This window comes from Herpailurus yagouaroundi, unplaced genomic scaffold (genome assembly GCF_014898765.1).
Source record: "Herpailurus yagouaroundi ecotype Mexico unplaced genomic scaffold, PumYag 205, whole genome shotgun sequence".
NCBI classification, from domain to species: Eukaryota; Metazoa; Chordata; class Mammalia; order Carnivora; family Felidae; genus Herpailurus; species Herpailurus yagouaroundi.
In genome coordinates, this window is record NW_024412436.1 from 11,661,510 (window position 1) to 11,684,331 (window position 22,822).

Sequence of the window (22,822 nt, forward strand, 5' to 3'; positions counted from 1 at the left end):
CCAAATGACACCACTAGCCTGAGGCAAAAAGATTTTTTTTTTTTTTGAGCAAAAATTAGTGCAGAACCTCTTGTGTAAACAATGCAGTGTTCCTTTCCTGTTCTGGTGATATTATTTAAAAAAGAAAACAACAGGGGCGCCTGGGTGGCGCAGTCGGTTAGGCGTCCGACTTCAGCCAGGTCACGATCTCGCGGTCCGTGAGTTCGAGCCCCGCGTCGGGCTCTGGGCTGATGGCTCGGAGCCTGGAGCCTGTTTCCGATTCTGTGTCTCCCTCTCTCTCTGCCCCTCCCCCGTTCATGCTCTGTCTCTCTCTGTCCCAAAAATAAATAAACGTTGAAAAAAAAAAATTAAAAAAAAAAAAAAAAAGAAAACAACAGTTTGTCAAATGAAAAAAACTAGTACCTTCTAACTTCTTTAAAGTTTCAAAATTAGGTCAAATAAAAATCTATGACTGTCAATGTTCAATAAAAGTACATTTTAGCAGCTTCTTTTAAAGTGTCTTCCATAAAGCAACACACACACTTAAAAAAAAAAACTTTCAGGGGCGCCTGGGTGGCTCAGTCGGTTATGTGTCCAACTCTTAATTTTGGCTCAGGTCACGATCTTACAGTTCACGAGACTGAGCTCTGAGTCTAGCTCTCATGCTGACAGTGAGGAGCCTACTTGGGATTCTCTCTCTCTCTCTCTCTCTCTCTCTCTCTCTCTCTCTCCCTCTTTGCCCCTTGCCTGCTTATGTGTGCTCTCTCTCTCCTTCTCAATAAATAAATAAAAATTAAAAAAATTAAAAAAAAAAACTGAGATAATGTATGCTTTCTCACTGTAAAACATGTTTATCTGCGCCATTAAAACATGTTTGCCCCCAAACTCCTTATTGGACTACTGCTACCTCAATGTCACTCTCAGACTAAAGAAAAAAGGGAATGAAGTTCACTGATGATTCAAACCACCCGGGGACACTCCACCACAGTGTTCCCTAAGATAGAGCGCATTTCTAACAACAGCAACAGCTAAGCAAGCTGTCTCAGCTGGCTGTCCTCTCTCTACCCTGCATCTACGACTCTCCTGTCTCTAACAACACTCACTTCATGCTCGTCTTGAGAGTATGTGAAGGGAATCCATCTTTCAAGGGCATATTCAAGTCCCACTGAATTAGTCTTCCACTTACACTCAATATTTACTGCACGTGTATACCTTAGGTCAGACCTATGTTAGTTTCTAGAGCTACAAAAAAATTTGTAAGACACACAGAAATAACAAAATACCAGAGGGCACAGATAAAGAAAAGGCACTGAAATACCACAGGAGAAGTACCCTAATTATAGGGACAGAGAATCAGGACACTATGGGAGCATAAAGGTGTGGCATCTTTCCCAGACCAGAGAGCCCAGGGAAAGCCTCACAGGTACGGCCCTGAAGAACCAAGGCAGAGAGTAGGAGGGAGGCAGTCCGGGCATGCAGCACGAGTTATAGCAATTACCCCAAGGACAGAAATCATGGCAAGGTTGGAGAACTTCAGTAAGGCAGGAGCAGGGGATGCAAAGTGAGGACACATTGTCAAAAAGAGTGGGGTGATAAGAGGGGACAGATTAGGAAGGGTTTTATATTTATGCCAAGTTAAGGATTCTGGCTTTTATTAGAAGCCAATGGAGAGTTATCAAAGGGTCTAAAGAAGGCTAGTTTTTCAATCCATTTGCTATAGAAAGATCTTTGGGTGAAAAGGGGCAGACGAGACTGGATGTATGGAAACCAATCAGGAGGTTGACTCGGTGACCAATGTAGTGGTGGCCTGAACTCAGGTGTTTGCAGTAGGGATGGAGAGAAGTGCAAGATTCAAAGAGAGTAAGTAGGTAGACCTGACACAAAGGATTGACTGACTGGATGTGGAGATAAGAAGGAGGAAGAAGAATCAACGATGACCTTCAGGTTTCCTCTACTCAGTCATTCTAGAATGTATTTACCGAAAGCACCTAGTATTTTCTACGGTTCTAGCTACCAGAGACACAGCAATGCACAAAAGAACGTCTTGTGCTCATGGAAATTATGTTCTAGCAAGAGAGGACAGACAAGAAACGAAGGCCCCCAAGAAGCCATCTCTGATCGTCCTATCTGATAATGGGTTCTATCCTCTTACATAGGCCAAAGTACACCTTACATTTTGAGTCCAGGTGAAACAGAAGAGGATCACGTCATATATACACTGTTTAATGAGCTCAGCTAGGAATCCTACAACACTTGCGGCAAAGAGATGATGGGCTGGTCAAGTCTGAAAAATGGCGTCTGTGTAGAAAGAATGCATGAATGATTTTAAAGATTTTCCTGGCTTTTGGCAAAGAAGTAAGATATTGTTTGTACCTTTTGGACAATTTAAGGAATTTTCAAGAGAATTTTGACCTTTTCTTACCTTATGGGATAAATTTAAAACCTAATTTACTTCCCATCCCCACTTCCCAAGCAGATGCCAAGTATATTATTTGTTATTTTTCTCTAATTGCTTCACGTGGGTAAGTAAGCAAAAACCACTTATGTAAGTTTCCGAGTAGTTTTACACTCAATGGAAGACAGAAGCAGCGCCTTGGATGTCTTCACACTCCCCACGGTCACTGGCGGAGTCCCAGGCACATATAAAATGCTCAATAAACATGAGCTGAGTGGAAACTGATGGGGCTCAGGGTATAACTTTATTGAAATTCTGGTCTCCAGTGCAAAAAGAAAAAAGAAAAAGAAAAAGAAAGGAAAGAAGACATACAATGGAAAAAAAACCCAGATGTTAGCAACAGAGCTAATGAAATCTGTCTCATAAGAGCAGAGAATTTAATAAACATTTCACATAAAATCATAAATGCTGATTTTAATTTCAAATGACCCTTGTCAGTCATAGAATGTGATCTCTAATGACTCACCTTGGAGCAGTTCAAGACCTGAATGATAACAAAAGAATGGGAGAGGTAGAATGAGGGAGGGAACATCAAGTAAGGAGATAACACAATTTGTAGGGGGCAAAAGGCCTTAATTTCAGATGCTGTGGGGCAATTTGGGACATTGGTGCAGCACAAGCAGGTTCGACTTGACCCCTAAATGTATCTTTTACTTTGTCAACTCAGCCTTCAATGCCTTGAAGGAGCCTTGAGGACAAGTCCTTACAGAAAGCAGGGGGCCCGAAGCACTATTACTGAAATAAAGACAGAGATGACCAAGGAGTCTTTTCCTCTCTTCACACAAGAAACCTTGAACTTTACATGCGGGTCTGAATTCAGTGTGCTCTTTTGTTATGTAATACACAACATCTTACTTATTTTGTTTGTTGTCTATCTCCCTGATTAGAATGTGAACTCTATAAGGGCAGATATTTTTTCCTGTTTTTCACTGTTACCTCCCCAATACCTAGAACAAAGCTAGATGAACAATAGGTGCTCAGCAGCAGCAGCTGAACGGATGAAAGATCAACACTTAGATGACTGAACAGCCCATTTGTGAATCGCATGTATATTTTCAAAAGGATAATTAGTGTGTCACTGAGAAACAAAACTACTCTGAGAGAAGTCCATCACCAATGCAAATAAGTTACCAATTTGTTTGATTAGTACACACTACAAAACAATGGGATCCACTAGGGGAAAAACTCCCATGACCTAATCTTTGAAGGAAGAGAAATGCCATCTAAGCAGAGTCAGTTGGATTCCACTAGAGAAGAGTACATTCCCCTTAAAAGCTGAAGTCAAAACTAAAACCCAAGATCTAAAGGACTTCTGTGCATTTAAGCAGGCATTTTCCCCCCACTTGGTGGGTATCTGCATATAAGCTACAAAACATTCTATTTCTTATAAGCTATAAGTGCAGTTAAATGTAGGACTATTTTCTTCTTTTCCTAGCTTCCTCTTTTATTTACTAGTGTGCCAGCTCAGAACTGAATACATCTTTTCCTCTGCTAGCAAAAACTTACAATAGACATAACTTCTCCTCTCCCAGGTTGGCCTAAAGGCCAAACAGCTCCAATATATTTTTCTTTTAATTTTTTTTTAGAGAGAGACAGCAAGAGCATGTGTAAGCAGGAAAGGGGGGCAGAAGGAGGCAGAGAGAATCCAAAGCAGGCCCCAAGCTCAGCACAGAGCCTAATGCGGGGCTCAATCCCATGACCCTGGGATCACAACCTGAGCTGAAATCAAGAGTCAGACGCTCAACCCTCAACCAACTGAGCCACCCAGGTGCTCTTCGAGCTCCTGGATTTTAAAGAACTCCCTTCACACAGAATGAAAGCTCCAAACCAACACATAGCTGATCTAGCTTACATTTTTGGTAAGTCACAACTATTAGCCCCTTCCTTTTACGGGGTCCTGAGCCCGACTTCTTGATTCAAACAAATGAAACAGCACACAAAACACATACAAATATCATAACTTGGTTATCTGTTTAAGAGCCATACAATTCAATATAAACCAAAGCCAAACTAAAAAATAACCTTTGTTAGGAAAAATTATGAAATACTTGGAAATAAATCAAAAGGATAATTTCATGTCCTTTCAATGTCAGACTATATCACTAACAGGCCCACCCAAGGGATTATTTAATAGGTTAGGATAATGTACCTTTGTTCAGCTTATATTTATTATCTACGAGGGTGACGTCTGTTAAGTTACTTGTTAACTTGTAGATTTTTATCCACAGAGACACAAATGATTTTTCTGTTAGAAAGATAACCTCAAAGATTACAGTTTTATTGACTGAAAGCTAATAATCCATTTACTAATCTTACAACCTTATTATAGCATTCTACAAGTGCCTATATATACATGCACACACACACACACACACATATGGGGGAATTTGGGGGGAACTAGTTTTACTTCTGTTGATTCCCACGCTCATTAGGCAAATGAATTTATGACACATGCTCAGCTCTGTGTGTGAGAATCATACTTTTATATATTTTTTTGGAAAACATAGTTTGAGGGGCGCCTGAGTGGCTCAGTCGGTTAAGCATTCAACTTTGGCTCAGGTCATGATCTCGTTGTCCACGAGTTCAAGCCCCACGTCAGGCTCTGTGCTGACAGCTCTTCTTAGATGCCTGTGGAATAAAGGTAAATTGTTCTTGCTCTATCAGCTGCAACAAAAGAATGCAAACGACTGCATTATTTATTCTTCAGCACGCTGATTACTGATCATCTTATTGTGCTACTGTTGAATTACTTTAAAAATCTAGTAAATAAATATAAATTATCAGGGATTATCTATATTCTTTAGAGCAGACTATATTATCCCCAAAGATGTACATTAATATTTTGTGATTAGTGTACCCAGAAGAATACGGAAACAAGAGTAAAGCTGTTGCTGAATGCTTCCTATACCTGTTATTTTCCTCTTAGTGCAGCTTTAAAGCTGAGCATACTAAAGAATACTGCATTTTCTCTTTAACAATCACTGGATTTCCTCCTCCAGCAAAGGCACTGTTCTACGTCTGTAGTAACTTTTAAGTACTTTAATACAGAGGTTTAAAGTGTGATTTATGTGTTTTAGTTGAGTTTCCATTCACATCCTAATGGCATTAGATAACATCTCAAGTACCCTGACGAGGAATTACTCCAGGAGTGGTTATTTATTATCTGACATGCTCTAATCATATGCCACAAAGCCAGAAATAGCTACGAAAATTAAAATATCTTTGTCTCTGCCCAACCTTAAGGATTTGTTAATCTGCACTATAGAGGATAGAAATGATTTTTTCCTTGGTGAAACAATGAATATTTAAGATTTGCACATGGAAGAAACAGTATCTAGGTATCTTTGCTTTGCATGAACAGAGTATGAGAATCCAGCGTGCCCACTGCTCGGGTGACCATAGGTTCCATCATCTGGTAGAGTCCCAGTTTACACCACATATCCCAGCGTGATTATTAATAGCTCCCTCTTTAATTCTCAAAAATATTCTGACTTGGACAATATATTATATAGACACCCTACACTAGCAAACCCTACTTAAAGGCCCCCTATATTTAACAGTGCAATGGAAACTATATGAACTTCAGTCAGTCGACTACAACTACGCTATCGCCGAATCCTATACTGAAATACTAGGCCGAAAGAGCATCACATCTGCTTCAAGTGAATGGCTCCTTGTGAGGTACTTGTTGGGATACCTAAAAGGACAAAGAGCTAGGGGCTTTAAGAAGTTCACAGAATGGATCGTGACAGTTTTTGTGCCTGCTTGATAGGAAGTGTTTGCATTTGTGTGTGATACAGTCTGAGCCTTGCTTTCATCATGATGCACAGCCTGGAACTGGGGCTGCACAAACCTCTAACTATTGGAGGCCAAAAAAGTATTTCCCAACAATCAGGAACGAATAAATAAATGCGCTCAGGTCAGTTTGCAAAGGATGTACACTTTGAGGACATCTTGAAGTTTGTCACCGTGCACATACCTCTGAAAGCCACGGGGAAAAAGCTGGGTGGCAAAAATAGTGACATGCAGGGGCTGTGCATTTCCAAAACTGTATAGTGAGGAAGGCAGTAAAATGCTTCAGTCTCTGAGACAACAATATGACAAGGACAAACAAAATGAATGAAATGTAGCTGACCCCTGAACAATACAGGGGTTGGGGTGCTGGCCCCCAGGCAGTCAGAAATCCCCGTGTAACTTTGGATTCCCCAAAAACTTAACTGCAAATTGCCTACTGTGGACCATAAGCCTTACCAATATCGTAAACAGTCAATTAACACACATCTTGTACGTTGCATGCCTCGTATACTGTGTTCTTACAATAAAGTAAGCTACAGACAAGTAAATGTTATGAAAAAAATAATCAGGAAGAGAAAATACACTTACAGTACTATCATGTATTTACAGAATAAAATCTGCATATAAGTGACCTGGGCAGTTCACACCCATGTCGTTCAAGGGTAACTTCAACTCTTGGAATGAAATCAACCTCTCTCTAAGTTGAAAATCTTGTGATGATCTAAATAATGACAGAATTAAATACAGCATAACTGATCTATGGCAGCCAGCAAGAACGTTCACCAGAGCTCTTCAGAGGAAACGTGGGTTTATTCCACAAAGGCCCCGAGCAGGTTCCTCTCTCCTTCCCTCATCTGGCTGAAGAACATGACAACAGCAGAGCCAATGACACGAATGCAGCCCCTGGCTCACTTTTCTTTCTCCTCTTTCTCACGGTGATTACCTACAAACATGAGGCAGATCATGTTTGTGTTTAAAACACATGTTTGTGTTTAAAACATGTTTAAAACACGGATGTGTTTTAAAGGCAAAGGTAACGAAGTACTTTTATACCCATCCTGCCACCTTGTTCTCTAATGACTATCTTGGGTCTTTCAGATTGTCCTCAAATCCGAACTCCCCATTTCCCCAGTGCCCGGCAGATGAATGCTCTTCCCAGACCTCAAGAGTAAACAGAGCTTTTGGCCGGAAGTGATGTCAAATTCTTGCCACCAAATCTACAAATCTGTGTGCCTATTCCCAGATCCACCGTCACTCTTGTTTTAAGAGAAAACACCAGGCGATGGGCTATAACCTCAGAGATACTACATGTTCAGTTCCAGACCACTGCAATAAAGCACATATTCCCACAAAGCAAGTCAAATGAATTTGTGGCTATCCCATCGCATATACAAGTTATGTTTGCACTCGACTGTGGTCTATTAAGTGTGCGATACCATCGTGTCTAAAAACAATGTGCATATCTTAATTATAAAAAACTTTACTGCTAAAAAGTGCTAACCATCATCTGAGCTTTCAGAGAATCATTATCACTGATCAGATTACCATAAAAAAATAATAATGAAAAACTTTGAAATACTGAGGGAGGGGCAGTTAAGCATCCGACTTGGGCTCAGGTCATGATCTCACGGTTTGTGGGTTCGAGCCTCACATCGGGCTCCGTGCTGACAGCTCAGAGCCTGGAGCCTGCTTCGGATTCTGGGTCTCCCTCTCTCTCTGCCCCTCCCTTGCTTGTACTCTGCCTCTCTCAAAAATAAACAAACATTGAAAAGAAAAAAAATACTCTGAAATACTGAGAGAACTACCAAAATGTGACACAGAGATATGAAGTGAGCAGATGCTGTTAGAAAAATGGCAGCAGTGGACTTGGTCAACGCTGCGTTGCCACAAACCTTCAATCTGTAAAAAACAGCATCAGCAAAGCACAGTACAGAGAAGCACAATGAAACGAGGTGTGCCTGTGTAAGCTCCATGAAGTCTGGATCACCGTCTTTCTTAATCATCTCTGGATCCCTGGGTTCTGGCATATTCAGCATGTACTCTTACAGCCAGTAAATACTTGTTAAATGAGTAAATGAAAGAAAGATTTCCTCGTTTCTCCTCTGGACTCCAACAGTTGCTTTTCTCCTTTTGAAACACTGGAAAAGCAATGACAAGAAGAAAATCTCACAAGAAGAGGCTCTCGTAACAGCTGCAAGAGGAAACAGTTTGTCCTCTGAGGCACCCATGGTATTTTTCTAGAAACAGGCAATGTCCTATAGGAAATACTTTTCACCTACTGACACATCAACTCTACCTGCAAACAGGACATGACTGTACCTCCTGATTTTAATTTTTAATATAAATAACTCTCCATCTGGCAAAGTAGGGTTTCAACACTGACATGATTAAAGATTAGATAAATAGCATGATAAGATCCACCCTGGATCCCGCACGAACATTTAAACTCAAGTCCACCCCTCAGCACTTGCCACCTGTTAACCCAGTCTTCATTTCTAATGGACTAGACTTATAGCAAGTCAAGGTTTAAATTTAAACTTAGAAAATAAAGTATCATCTCCAACCCGCTTCATACAATGTTCGTCGGAAAAGAGAAGTTGGAATAACCACTGTTACTGTTCTAACAATAAATGGCGTGCACTTGCTCCTTTATGGACCCCTTTGATACATGTGTTGATTAAGGTCTGTCATGTCCGGTGCAGACTCCCCATCTAAGGGAGGGGCCAGACAGATTTTCAGCAGGAAATACGCATCTGACAAGCCCAGAACTGCCACAGAAATGTAACCCATGTAAAAAACACAAAGACATGCACGCACATAACACACTCCTCAGGATTTCTCAATTTCTTGTTCCTTCCGACTTACAAGTTGAGAGGAATGAGAAAAATTCCCAAAGGAGTTTATTTAAAATTTTGTTTTACTCAAGATGTAGGTCTGAGGAGACTGGTAACTGCTCATTTTTGTTTTCAATACACCCCAGAATATTTTCAAAAGTATCTTTGCATAGACCATAATACACTTCCTACGTGGCATACCATTTTAATAATTTCAGGAAAGCTTGTAACTTCTATAGGAGGAAGTCACATATTTATTTGCTTTATGAATATACGTGTGTGTGCACACATACATGTGTACACGTGCACTATATCCAGAAGGATCTTAACCATGTTGTCAGTTTTAGAGTCTTTGCACTCTTTGAATATTCTACGGGTAAGTACTAACCTACTTGAAATTTCAATCCATAAAGATTACACTTCCCTAGTATACTCCTTTTCCTGTAATTAAAACATTAGGCATCAGGAGTCAGTTTTGTTTCCATACCCATAAATAATACCTTATGATACTATATTTCCGAATATCTGTTTTAATTATAAATTTTAGATCCAGAGAATTATTATTTTAGAAAGGATGCATATCCAACCTTTCATATTTCTAGCCAGTATCTCTTAAACTGCCCCAAATCACTTAGACGATTCCTTTAAGACCTGCAGAAAGGAACATTTCCAGTCCCCATAAAACCTTCACAGAAGCTCACTGAAGTTAATCAGCTTCCAAAAATATTTGTTTCATCTGATCATGATTTTACATCTTAGATATCTTTTGTATATCCATGAAAACAAGGGAAGGAAGGAACGAAGAAAAGAAGGGAAGGAAAGGGAAAGGAAAGAAAAGAAAAGAAAAGAAAAGAAAAGAAAAGAAAAGAAAAGAAAAGAAAAGAAGCTTTGTGACTATTCAACCAAGGCCTCTTGCAGAAGACTGCCCCTTCACTTTACAGCGGGATGAGTAATAAAGGAGATGAGCAAACACAATGACAGACCTGTTCCCACTCCCAATGCCAGCCACATACACACACACACACACACACACACACACACACACACACACACACACAGTACTGCGTCATCCTCCAAACTGCTCAGAGTTTCCATGATGCTGTTATCTAAGAGCTACCTCTTAGCATTTTTTTTGAGGGGAGGGGGTGTTTCTATAGGGGACTTTGGGGGAAATGTGAGTAGGGAGAAAGTTTCTTCCCAATTCCCAGTGGCCAAGACATGAAAAATGTAGTCAGTTTTTTTCCTGCTCTTTCCCCCTTGGTCCTGTAGGAGTTGCCCTCACCATCCAGTTTTCAATCTACTATCGTGAGGTAAGAAAGAAATCAAAGAAAAGGTGAAATTATTTCAAATCCAGGCCTAAAGCAGCTGATAAAATATTAAACTATTAAAGTGAACAATGGTAGAAAAATTCTACAGACGTATCTGTGAATGGCTAACCTGACCGACATCTAAGCTTTCTCGTGAGCACTCTATGTGTCCTGAAAGAGAGAGAAACTACTTCTAGAAAAAAAGTTCCTGTCCTCACACACAAGAGCTCTTCTCTTCTATCTAGCCCCACAGTGACAGTGAAGTTGGTCATTAGATGGCACCGGGGAAACAGAGTATGGCATGCTCTTTCTGAACAAAACCCTGATGTCAGCCAAGAACTGAAATCAGTTCTGGGCTCACGCTGTGGAAATGTGCTTTAAATTTGGCTGTGCTGTTTTCTCCAATGGTCAAGGAGAATATGCTACTGATTTGTGCTTTGGCATTTCCACTGCACACTGACAGGCAGCTTTGTTTGAACACATACTTGAGTGATTTAGACAAAGTTCTCTGTGTGACTACAGCCTCACTAGAAATCCTAATAGTTCTGGGAAAAGTATGTGCTCACTAAGTTAAATATAAGGCCAACAGGCATGGGTAATTAGCTTGGTGCTAACTCCACATCAGGAAAATTAATTTTGTCCTTCAAATACTACTTTTATCTTTAATCCCAAAGGATATTTACATAAACATCAATCTTCCTAATACCTGTAACCTTTCTACTGGCCAAGGAAGACAAAGCCAAGAAGAAAATATGCTTCTTAACCGGGTTATTATCACTGTTCACCACCAGCAGAGCTGGTAATAATCACAGTAACAAAAAAATCTGGATGCTTCCTCTAATCATTTAACACAATTTTTTCTTTAAAAGCACATGTAGCTTTTTCTCAACTATATTATACAAAAGTCTGTCCTAATTATGCATGTTATCCATTCAAACATTACTTTAAGCATAAAAAGTCAATTTAGATTAAAGGCCATGTGTGTGGTATTATACCTATGATAAAACGGGACTAATTAAAAATGCATGACTGTGCGGTTAATCTGACTTTTGGGGAGTTGGGTTCATTGTAAATGTTTGTTTTTTTCCAAAAGAAAAAATGCTGAAATCGCTTCAAAATTCTGACTTGGCACAGTGTGCAAACTTACACTGCTGTTTAAAATTACCCAAGACCTATCAGATAAGAGGAAACCACTGGAGAACCAGGAATAAACACATTTCTACTTCTTGGAAAACAACCCTGTACATTAAAAATTTGAAGTTTCCACGCTAGAAAACAGTTATCTTTGAGCAATAATTATCCACTTTATTTTTTAATTCCAACAGAAATTATATTAGCATGAGGACAAAATCCTAAAATTTTATCACAGGACCCTCTGCTTATTTGGATACACTTAAAATATAAGTGAATCTCATTTATTGGCACTCCCCCCTGAGCCCCCACCAATTTTTTAAAAAAGAAGAAACACATAATCTCTACAAATAGCCAGTTTATGTGCGGTGTGTGCCCTACCATCCCACATACGTTCCCCATCAGGACAGGGGCAGGCCTATGACAAACACCAAAACCCACTTGACCAGTGGGAAGGGAGGTGCCAACATGTCAGCATGGAAAGAACATGCTGGGGAGGGTGTTGAATTCTCACTACAGCGACGTCTCCAGCTCCCCTCACAGGAGCATCCGCCTGGGAAAGACCCCAGGATCATGCAGTGGTTTTGACATTCATGTTGTTTCTGGCCACAGGGAAGTGCCACCATAAAGCTGATGACAATCTTTTACTGCAACTGACAAAGAGAAAGAGACCTTGTGTGACAAGCTCCTAGCTGGAGGTTTTCCATACTCTGTGCCCTTTAATCCCCACACCCCACCACCAACTCTGAGAAGGAGCCCTAGCCATCCTAGGTAGCCTTCAATAGGGTAAGTGACTTCCGCGGCTCGCTTGGTAAGAAATGACACAGCGAGGACCAGAAGACAGGCCTGCCTTGCGTTTCTGTTCACCTGTCAATGCTACATCACTGACACGTTGCATAATTACGACTCAGACTGGATGTCTCGATGCTTTGTGCTTCCTCACCCTGATCCTCTAGAGGGTGTTTTCCCTCCCACAGTCTCTAACTTTCCACACTTTCAAAGATCTTTGGGTTGTGGGGATCCAAAGAGTCATCCTTCATGGCCCAGGCAGGTACACAAAGGTCTACTAGCCTAACTGTTTTTTCTTCTCTTACTGGGGTATTTCTGGCTGTCCCTCAGGGCTTTAAAGTCATATACCACACCCGTCACACCTGGTTTCTCCAGAAATACCAGAAGTTGTATCATAACAAACCTAACACACTTCATGGTTCCCATTTTTCATATCTAATCAGCCTGAAAATCTGTTGACTCTCTCTCTCACATTCTCCGACGTGGCTCTTCCTTGCCACGTTCACCTCCCTGCCCTGCTTAGGCCCTCCTCTTCCTTGGCCTTGGGTATTTGCAGGAAGTGCCCGGCTGCTATGTCTCCACCTCTTCCGGCCAATGGCTTCTCCGCACCACAGCCCATGATCCTCTTCCCCTCAGGCACTGTCTGCTCCCAACAGCCTTCTCTGGCCCCTCAGGCTGGACCAGGTGCTCCTCCTCTTGCCCTTCCCGAGCCCCTTGCACACATCATCATACCACTGGGGGACAGCACCATTACTTGTCTCCTTGGCTGTCTCTTTCTCCCACGGGCTTCCTGGTGGCCAGCACAAATACAACTTTATATGTCTTCCCTTAACAGGAAGGAAAAATTAAAAATAAAAAAAACAGGGGTGAGAATGTTGGGGGAGAAGAAGGAAGGACCCCATAACCACCTCGTATCTCTTAGACTCTCAGGGGCTTTAGCTATTTAATAGTTCATTTAACAAATGCTTAGTGAACTTACACTCTGCTAAGCACAAAAAGCACAGAAATGATTAAGCCACAGTGGCTTACACAGTAAGAAGGCCCATCAAGCAAACATTACGCTAAAATGATGATGTAAGTACAGGTTCCATGAGAACACAGACTGGGAAGGCAAATCATGTCCAAAGATTTGGAGGAGACTGCCGAGACACCTGAGATGAAGCCTGGGGCCGCGGTAGGAGTCCAGCAGCAGGAGACGGAAGGGAAGGGCAGTCCAGGCACCAAAGTCACCAGTCAAATCAAGTGAACCAGTCCCGGAGCCCTGATGACTGCGCTCTGTGGGAGAAACAACCTGAAATGTCACCTCCACTCCCATCACTATAGTACTGCCATACACAGAACCATCGACACTCCTTTTAAATGAGCTCTTCACACGAAGATCCCTTCTATCAGACCATGACTGAGACAGTGTCTCCCCGATACTCAGTGGAAACTATATAAAATATTTTTCCATATAAATACCGGAAAGGCAATTCCATGGGGACTGAGTAAGTCAACACCAAACACTGGTGGATACCAAACACCACCTTCCTACAATTGAGATACAAGCAGAAACAACTTTTCTTCAATGGACATGAAAAACGTTAAGAAGGAATGCAGAATAGCTTGCTGAGAGCACGTATGTGTTCACGCTTACTCCTACTGGCTCAAGGGTCTGGACCTTGCTTTCTGTCTGAAGCTCGCTTTCTTCCATCAGCGAACTCAGAGCAAGCAGAACAGACAACCTGAAACGCTCTGTCCTTAACTGCCCTTGCCAGGGGGCAGCTGAGGGCTTAGCGGCGGCTCTGTGTAGACAGTCTCTTATTACCCTCTTGTCCAGGCCTCTTTGCTGGCAAAAAGCACAACTGAATAAACAGACAGACAAGATCTGCAATGCATCAGCACTAAGTAAATTACGACAGTGGGAAGAATGGCGATCTGAGGTCTAAAGATTTTAAACAGCAATAATCTTTGCTCCACATAAGAAATCTGGCAACCACTGTATTTATGGGAATGCTTTTTAGATTCTCTGATTAACACAAGTACTCTGGAGCAGGACCACAAAGACCCAATCAGAGTGCACCGTGATCCTGAGCCTCGGTCTCCAAGTGGGTTATCGAGAGACTACCAGCCTAGGAAAATAACGTATATGAAAAAGATACCAGAACCAGCTTGCCCTGAACAAAAGGATTCGTGGCTCTTGCGAGTGTTTATCACCTTCGATCTATTTCCAATTACATGACAACAAGCACAGTTTACGAGAAGAGACGCTTACAATAACGGCCGAATGATCTGCCCATCTTATCAAAGGCAAGCAAATGATGGGCTCTGTGCTGGTGCATGAACAATTTCTTATCCAAGTCTTTGGTTTGGAGTGTTCAAGCCACTTCCTCATACAGAATCCAGGAATCAAAGGAGTTTCTAAGTACTGGGCAGAGACACACGATTTAAAGTTGCCCCACAGGACCAGTTAGTGTTCTTTCCTTACACAGTACTCATTTCTTGAGTTCTTAAATATTTAGAAAATGGATAAAATGTATGAAAAGGTAGTTTTTCAAACAAAGACCCATCACTCCGATCTTATAGTTTCTAACCCCAGAAACAGAATTCGCTTCAACCCGTTCCCTTTAAATGCATTATTTTCCTGATTTGTGGCAAGCACTGAGCAAAAGTTGGGAGGGGGTTATAAACCATGCTGATTCCGGGCTGTCCACCTCACTCTGGGCGAACCCAGCCCTCTGAAGGGGTAGCAAAAGCAGGAAGCGAATGGCACACAGCAGGCGCCTACATGATTCCAAGTCAGCTCCCACTGGGCCCCGGGGGGCCCCTCCACTGTTCCCCGGACACGGTTGTCTCCAAGCCCCTCATGCTTCCCAACAAGCATATGCAAACTACACAGCTAACCCGAGTTAGCTGGAAAAGCAAAGGCTTTTAGTGCTCCAATGTTCTCAAGCAGACAGGTCTAAAAACCCCTTGTTCCTCAGTCCCAACCTTTGAATCCGACTCCCTACCTCTGCTCCCATTTCACCTTAGATCCCAACCAGTGCTTCCCACTGGGAGGGCCGGACAGACATGGGCAGTCACACATCCCTCCCGCTTTCTGCCGAAATCAGATTTGACCACTCACCTCCTGACCTATAGTACCAATATGACGCGGAGATGTATTTGGGGTCTGACACCTAGATTACCTTGTTCGGCACCTGCATTACCTTTCTTAGTGACAAGCCTGATTTGAGCTGGTTTTCTTCAAGATTTTTATTGCTTTTTCTAGTATGCTTCTGTGACTGTAGAGTGAGAAGTTTAGTTTCTGCTACTTTTAATAGACAGCAGTGGGCACTAGGTTTTTTTTATCTACTTGCTTTCCTATAGGCCTTACACTTCCTGTTGTAGCATTTGTTTTTGTTACAACCTCGTTTTTCCTTCCTGTGTCTACTGATTCTCAGTTACGATTAGACTCGTTGTATCTTACTTCCATGGGAAATAAAAGACACAAATACATGCCCTCAAAAAATAAGCATTTGGTGGGAGGGGTGGGGGGGGGATACTGTATCTACACATGTACCCAAACAGACACTGCCATTCAGTGCAAAGGTGTAAATTAAGAACAAGAAAGAAGATGGGATTAATTCTCAAACTACTGACCCTCACATTCATCTAGCTCTGGCAAGCCAATAAAGATATTTCAAATATTAGATCAACATCAACCTAAGAGAACCTTATGTTAGAAGCCCTGTGTGCATTTGAGTTTTTCCAGGTATCCTACGTACTCAAGAACCTACTATGTACAGAGAGTTCACAAAGGTCCGGAAACACCAACCACAGACTTTAGGAGAAAATATTTTATATCTTTAATATTTAAATTTTTTTAATGTTTATTTATATTTGAAAGAGAGAGAGCATAAGCAGGGGTAGGGCGGAGAGAGAGGGGGACACAGAATCTGAAGCAGGCTCCAGGCTCTGAGCTATCAGCACAGAGCCCGACGTGGGGCTTGAACTCACAACCATGAGATCATGACCTGAGCCAAAGTCAGACGCTCAACCGACTGAGCCACCTAGGCGCCCCATTTTTTCTTTAATATTTAAAAAGAGCTCACTGAACATTTCACTGAGGAGCTATTGTTTTCTTTAAAAATATACCTTTCCAAAACTGTCCTGTAATGTTTTATTTCATTTGCAAAATAAATATATAACAAAACATTAGAAAAGTTTTCATGTCACATGACTTATTTTACCATTACTGCCCTGATTTTTACATTAAAAAATGAAATTACGTTCATCATTTAGAATAAGGTATTGTAAGTCTTTAGGCAATAAGGCTTCCTTACTCTATTAAAATAGTTTTCAAATTATAAAATTTTTATACTCAACTTTTCAGAAACATTATTATATATACACAGGTACGTCTATCTGTATATGTGTGTGTATATATACCCCCACACTTTAACCCTTTGATTAAAACATAAATACATAACATAAACCTTACACATAAATACATGTTAAAATAGTGAAAAGAAGTTCCAGGGACGCCTGGGTGGCTCGGTCAGTTAAGTGTATGACTTCGGCTCAGGTCATGATCTCATGATTTGTGGGTTCAATCCCTGTGTTGGGCTCTGTGTTCACAGTTCAGAGCCTGGAGCCTGCTTCGGAATCTGTGTCTCTCTCTCTCTCTGTCTCTGCCTGTGTCTCTCTGCTCTCTCTCAAAAATAAATATTAAAAAAATTTTTTTAAATAAAAGAAGTTCCAAAAATAACTAGAACATCATTTGCCAAACTATTGTCAGGCTCTCTGTAAGCAAAGAAAAGTGGAATTTCAGTCAGCCCTCCCAACCAGACTAAATCTTTACTATAGGAGACCTACAACAATCTTTAACTAACAGATTTGATCTGCGTGGTTCTGTGGGACTGGTGAGTGGAGAACAAAAGACTGTAGCCAGACAGCTTGCCCACTGTGATCCTTATGGGCACTGCTGTCGAACCTTCATTTGGCCAACAATTTTCAATTAAAAAGTCGCACCAAGTCTATGCTTACCGAAATGTCTGATAAACTGTTTTTCAGTATCTTTATTGATTTGAAAGAGAATCCATATTCACCATTCACTGCTTGATGGTGCCTTAAAAAGTATTGATGGAGGGGTGTCTGGGTGGCTTGGTCAGAAGAGCATGCAGCTCTTGATGTCAGGGTTGTGGATGCAAGTCCCACGTTGGGTGTGGAGATTACTTAAGAAAATAAAATCTTAAAAAAAAAAAAAAATGTACTGATGGAGTCTTTGAATCTAGGTCCAAAACAAGTACTTGAGACTTCAACAGAAAGTAGTTCTTATGAATTAATATCCTTGGGCCTAACAGGCAAGTTATTTCTTCAAAACAATATTCAACTTGATGATTTATTTTGACGTAAACAATTAGTCTGTGCCATGACTGGCTGTGAAATAAACAGCCTTCTCTCAGTTAGCAGTAAAGAAGCAGGAGAATTCGAGCACATTATCCACTGTTCTGCTTCTCTGTGGCAGCAAAGGGGTTTCTGTGCAGGCAGGACTACAGCAAAGCAGTCTGTTCAAAGGAAGTGAAACGGTGCCTTCAAGAGGCAATGGACCAATTATTAAAACTGAGCACTAAAGACAGTCACCAACGTCCAGAATAATAAAGGATGTAAAGAAAATCCAAGACTGATTCTGGTTTAGTCCCGGTGGAATGAAAAAAGCTATTGTCTTCTATCAAACACTGATTCACTGACAATTGGAGGGAAAAATACAAATTCCAACAATTATAACGTTAATAATCATTTCATCGGCAGCAATATTCAGAAGTTGATTAGATGATCCTAACGGGTGATTTGAAGGGTAAGGAAAAACACCCTTAGCATAATTTAATAAGATCTTCAGACTGAAGCATATTCAAGAGTTTCATGAAAGGCCTTCTCATGGCCTTTTAATAGCTCTTTCCAATTCCAATTAACTTGTTAAATGCCAATTCTCATTACTTCATCAGAAATCTAAAGCCAGCCCGTTCTGATTAAATCATTAAATTATCATGACTAGCACAATGCCTGGTAAGAATTTATGGACAGGCCAGCACACATAAGCAGATGACAATTCTCCACACCAACAGAAAAGAAAACGTGGAGTAGGTAATTAAAAATAACAAATTGTATTCATCTTTGGGGTGTGTTAGGTTATGTTTACCTACTATATCGCCCTTCCTAATTGTTTCACTGGGGTTAATATTTAAATTAGCATAATCTTTCTGTAGACCCTCAAAAGAGCAGAAATGTTGATCAAGAAAACCCATTTATATGAAAAAGCCAGGTTGGTATTGAAGGGATCAGAAAGCACAAGTCAACTGGGAGCTGGGCCGCCTGCCGGCTTCAGGAGTTAAATCACCCTGTTCATGAGTCATTCAAACCTCCGCAGACTCCTCCTGGGGCACCAATCACACATGCAGGCGCTGCCTCATCAGTCCTGAGCTAACACCGAACTGCTCCCACAAATCTGCCTGTAAGCTCCACACCCCACCTTCCAGACGGTGTGCTGCCCACCACTGCTGCACAAGCCTGGCTCAAGAGACCCATAAGCAAGCACATCCAGGGGTCTGGTTCAAAGTTCAAGGTTGCCCCACCCTCCCGGGTCAGAGGACACCCACCCACTGAGCTGTGAACAGGGGTCAGCTCTGCCACATCTTTCCTGAGACTTTAATCTCTTGTCATCCTGAGTGTCTTCAGACAGCAGCCCTCTGAGCAGGTGGGTATGATCCCCAAGGGAAGGTCCCTCACACCCTCAACACTGCCTGTGCTTACAACATTATACAGGGACTCCTATGAATATTATAGCTTCTCTGTACCCCTCTTTTTTTCATGCAGTCTTACAAATATTATCATGAGAGAAAAGAGGCTTGGAGGATAGAAGACAAAATAAAATAAGATTGATAACAACGACCACCTAATTTACATTCTAGGTCACTATGTGAAAGCAAAGGCATTATTAAGTTCAGTGTCTTCCAGAAACCAGATAAATTGCTAAAACTTGTCTCTTTTTGTTTACTATAAATATATTTAAAATACATAGGGGCGCCTGGGTGGCTCAGTTGGTTGAGGGTCCAAGTTTGGCTCAGGTCACGATCTCACGGTTGGGGGGTTCAAGCCCCGCGTCGGGCTCTGTGCTGACAGCTCAGAGCCTGGAGCCTGCTTCGGATTCTATGTCTCCCTCTCTCTCTGCCCCTGCCCCGCTCACACTGTCTCTCAAAAATGAATAAACGCTAAAAAATTTTTTAATAAAACATATATATGTTTTTAATTTTTAGAGAGAAAGAGAAAGAGAGAGAGAGCACAGGTAGGGGCAGAGAGACAGGGAGAGAGAGAATCCCAAGCACACTGTCAGCACAGAGCCAGATATGGGGCTTGAACCTATGAACCATGAGATCATAACCTGAGCTGAAATCAAGAGTCAGACGCTTAACTGACTGAGCCACCCAGGCGCCTGGCTAGAACTTATTTCGATGACTATGTTACTAGTAACATTTTTGTTATTTTATGGATTAAGGAGCTTGATGTATGCGAAGTTCTGTCAACTACTCCTTGAGATGCCAGGGTTGGTTGTGCTTAGAATTATACTTCTAGTCAGAGGCAGCCAAACATGCCATTTGACTGTGAAACAAATAATTGCAATGCTAGTGTAACTCTGCACATTCCAGTTGAGGACTAAAGTCAGCAAACAAAAACAAATGTAACGGCGTCACATTCGTATCAATGATTTGGTGAAGACGATATTATCCTAAAAAAAACTGTTAAAAATGTTACCAGACGTTGGCTATTTACCCTCCCTGTCCCAGACAGCATCTGGCAAAAGGGGGTGCTCCTAAAACGTGCCGATCCCCACCCACACATCCTTGAAACTGGCAGGAAATGTCCCTGATTAAATGCTACTTGCAGGATTTTTACCTTCCTCTACATCATCACGGTACTTAAAGGCTTACTCTATAACTAACTGTATCACGCTTTTAAAAATATGGCTTACATGAACTTTATAAACATTATGTAATCATATGCTGAAAATGCTATTTTTATGCGTAGATTATGTTAATATGTTGTTCCTCTTCTCACATTAGTTGCTGCTCACATTTTTTTTTTTTTTTTTTAGTTTCTTCAACTAAACAACCCAAGGAAAGGAAAGGTTTGCCTGTTTTCTCCTTTAGCGCCGTCACACTCTTCCAGTAGATGACCCAAAGATAAACACCAGCCAGTTACACGTATACTGGCTTCTTTTGCCTTCTGAGATCAATTCCCTGAAATGAGACCTGCTTCCTATCTTTCAGGGTTATTGGGAAATTTTAGCTACAGAAGGGAACAGGATGAAGTCATTTGAAATTCTCTCTGTTCCCCCTGTGGCAGCTCCTCCATGGTCAGTCTGAAGGATCACCTCCTACCTAATGACACCAGACAGTCCTCTCTGGCCTTGACTTCCCCATAGTACTTCGCACCATGAACACCTGCCCACCGGCTGGACATCTCCAGGGGCCTGGTTCAGTGTCTGTGGGCGAAGTCCTCGTCTGTCTGCCTGACGTGGCAGCCCAGGATCTGAGTGACGACCCCACCATTCAAGTAGCTCAAGCCTGACCTGTGTCATATCGCACGTCCCACTCTCTCACCTCTGACCTGAATCGGAGTCACTGTTCCCCATTTCCAGTACTGACTCCCTAGTCTGTGCCCAATATTGCTCACCTGGTTCAGATCCTAGTTGTTTCTCACTGGAACCTTCGCAGTGTCTCCCAGCCGGGCTCCCTAATTCTGTCCTTTTGGGGAAGAACTTATGCCCACTCTCCACACCATGGCCAGCACAATCTATCTAAACCTAAAGTTGTTCCCTTACTGCCGCTACTTAAGCCTTTCCTGGGTTCTTCCTCGCTCAACCACAAATTCTCACATGCAACACTGGGCCCTCAAGAATCTGGCCCCAACCTACCTCTCCCCCTACCCTCCATATTCCCTACTTCTTGGAAAGTCCCTCTTTTCTTCACTTACCATGTACTCATCTCCTGAGACTCACCTCAGGAGACTCAGGAGACTCACCTAACACTCACCTCCTCCAGCGTCTTTCGTGGCCCACAGTCGTGTTAGCGAGCTTCGCCTTCGCCCTGTGAGCCTACCTACCCAGACCATATACTCCATGGATGTCTCCATCCTCCTGTTTAGCCTGTGAGCTCCTTGCTCATAATCCAATGCTTCTCGAATGGCAAGCCTTCAGTAAATACTGAAGAATGACTGAATATGTGGAGTTCGAAAGTGAGAGCCAACGATCTACACCAGAAAATAAGTCAGAGATCCGAGCTACTAAAATAAAGAAAACCCCATTACGTTCCCCGAGGCAATTTTATATTTTTTCCATTGTCATCAATTTCAGTGTTTATGCTACTTCTCACATTCCTGAAATAACTTCAATTATTTTGAGAATATCGAGGCCATTGAAAGCAATACTTCTTTTCTCTCTCCTCTTTGTAGCAAAAATTCTCTGTATCTTCATCCACAGGAAAACATGTCCCTCTGTGACTCAGTTTTCCATGTTAATGAGCCCCCGACCCTCCCCCAGCCCCTCTCCTCCTGCATTCCACTCCACTTCCACAAATGGTCCTTAGATTGATCCCCTCCTGTAAATTCTCAGAGCCAGGTCTTCAGCATCTCTCCCTTGGATTATTTTAACAGCCTCCTTAACTAGCTTCCCCTCTGTAGCCTCTCCCCTTATTAATCCACCCTTCATACTATCTGAGCTCTAACCACAAATCTGATAGCGCCTTGAAATCTCCTCACAGGAACAAGAAAAACTTTAAACTTCTTAGCCTGAAATTCAAGGCCCTATAACATCTTGCCCCATCCTATCTTTCTAAACTCACCTTCCTTGGTGCATTCTAGAATCACCCCAATCTGCTGATTACTGATCACTTCTTATGAAGCTATGGCCTACCACATCTCTCCAATCTTGCTCATGATGCTCCTTTGACTGTATTCCTTTGCCAGTTTGGAATCCCCACTCATCCTTCCAGAAAACCCAGTTCAAATAAGCTTCTCCTCGGTAAAAACTTTCAAACTGCTTAATTACAAATCATGACTATTTTCAGGGTTTCCATAACATTTAGTTTATATACCTAGTATGGTATGTGAGATATTGGATCTATCTCCATTATAAAATGGAAACTCTTTGAAAGAAAAGTCTGTGAATTATTCTTTGAATATTCACGGCTTAAGGTAAAGCCTTAAGGCAAATCAAATGCTCAAAAAAAAAAAGTTTGCTGAATTATGTTGTCTTCATTACATAACAAACTCTCAAAGGCAGGAACAATACCTTATTCGTCTCTGCATATTTAGGAGCACCTACCATAACTCCAAGATCAACACAATTTGTGGAATAAAAGAATGACCCATTTTGGGGGCAAATACACAGAACAGGTGAATGAGCTAATGTGAAATATTTTCAAAATGTAAGTATTTCCAAAATGATTTAAACACTTCAATTATGGATTTCTTCTGGCATACAAAGACCAGAGCAGGGGTACTCAGAGTATCCCATC

The 22,822-nt window shown here is 41.6% G+C and overlaps 1 protein-coding gene across 3 annotated transcripts in view; it reads right to left on the bottom strand.

Annotated features, from left to right (window-relative positions):
* Nucleotides 1-22,822, bottom strand: part of SMYD3 (SET and MYND domain containing 3) — a 689,995-nt gene that overhangs the window by 275,263 nt on the left and 391,910 nt on the right. The window lies entirely within an intron of this gene.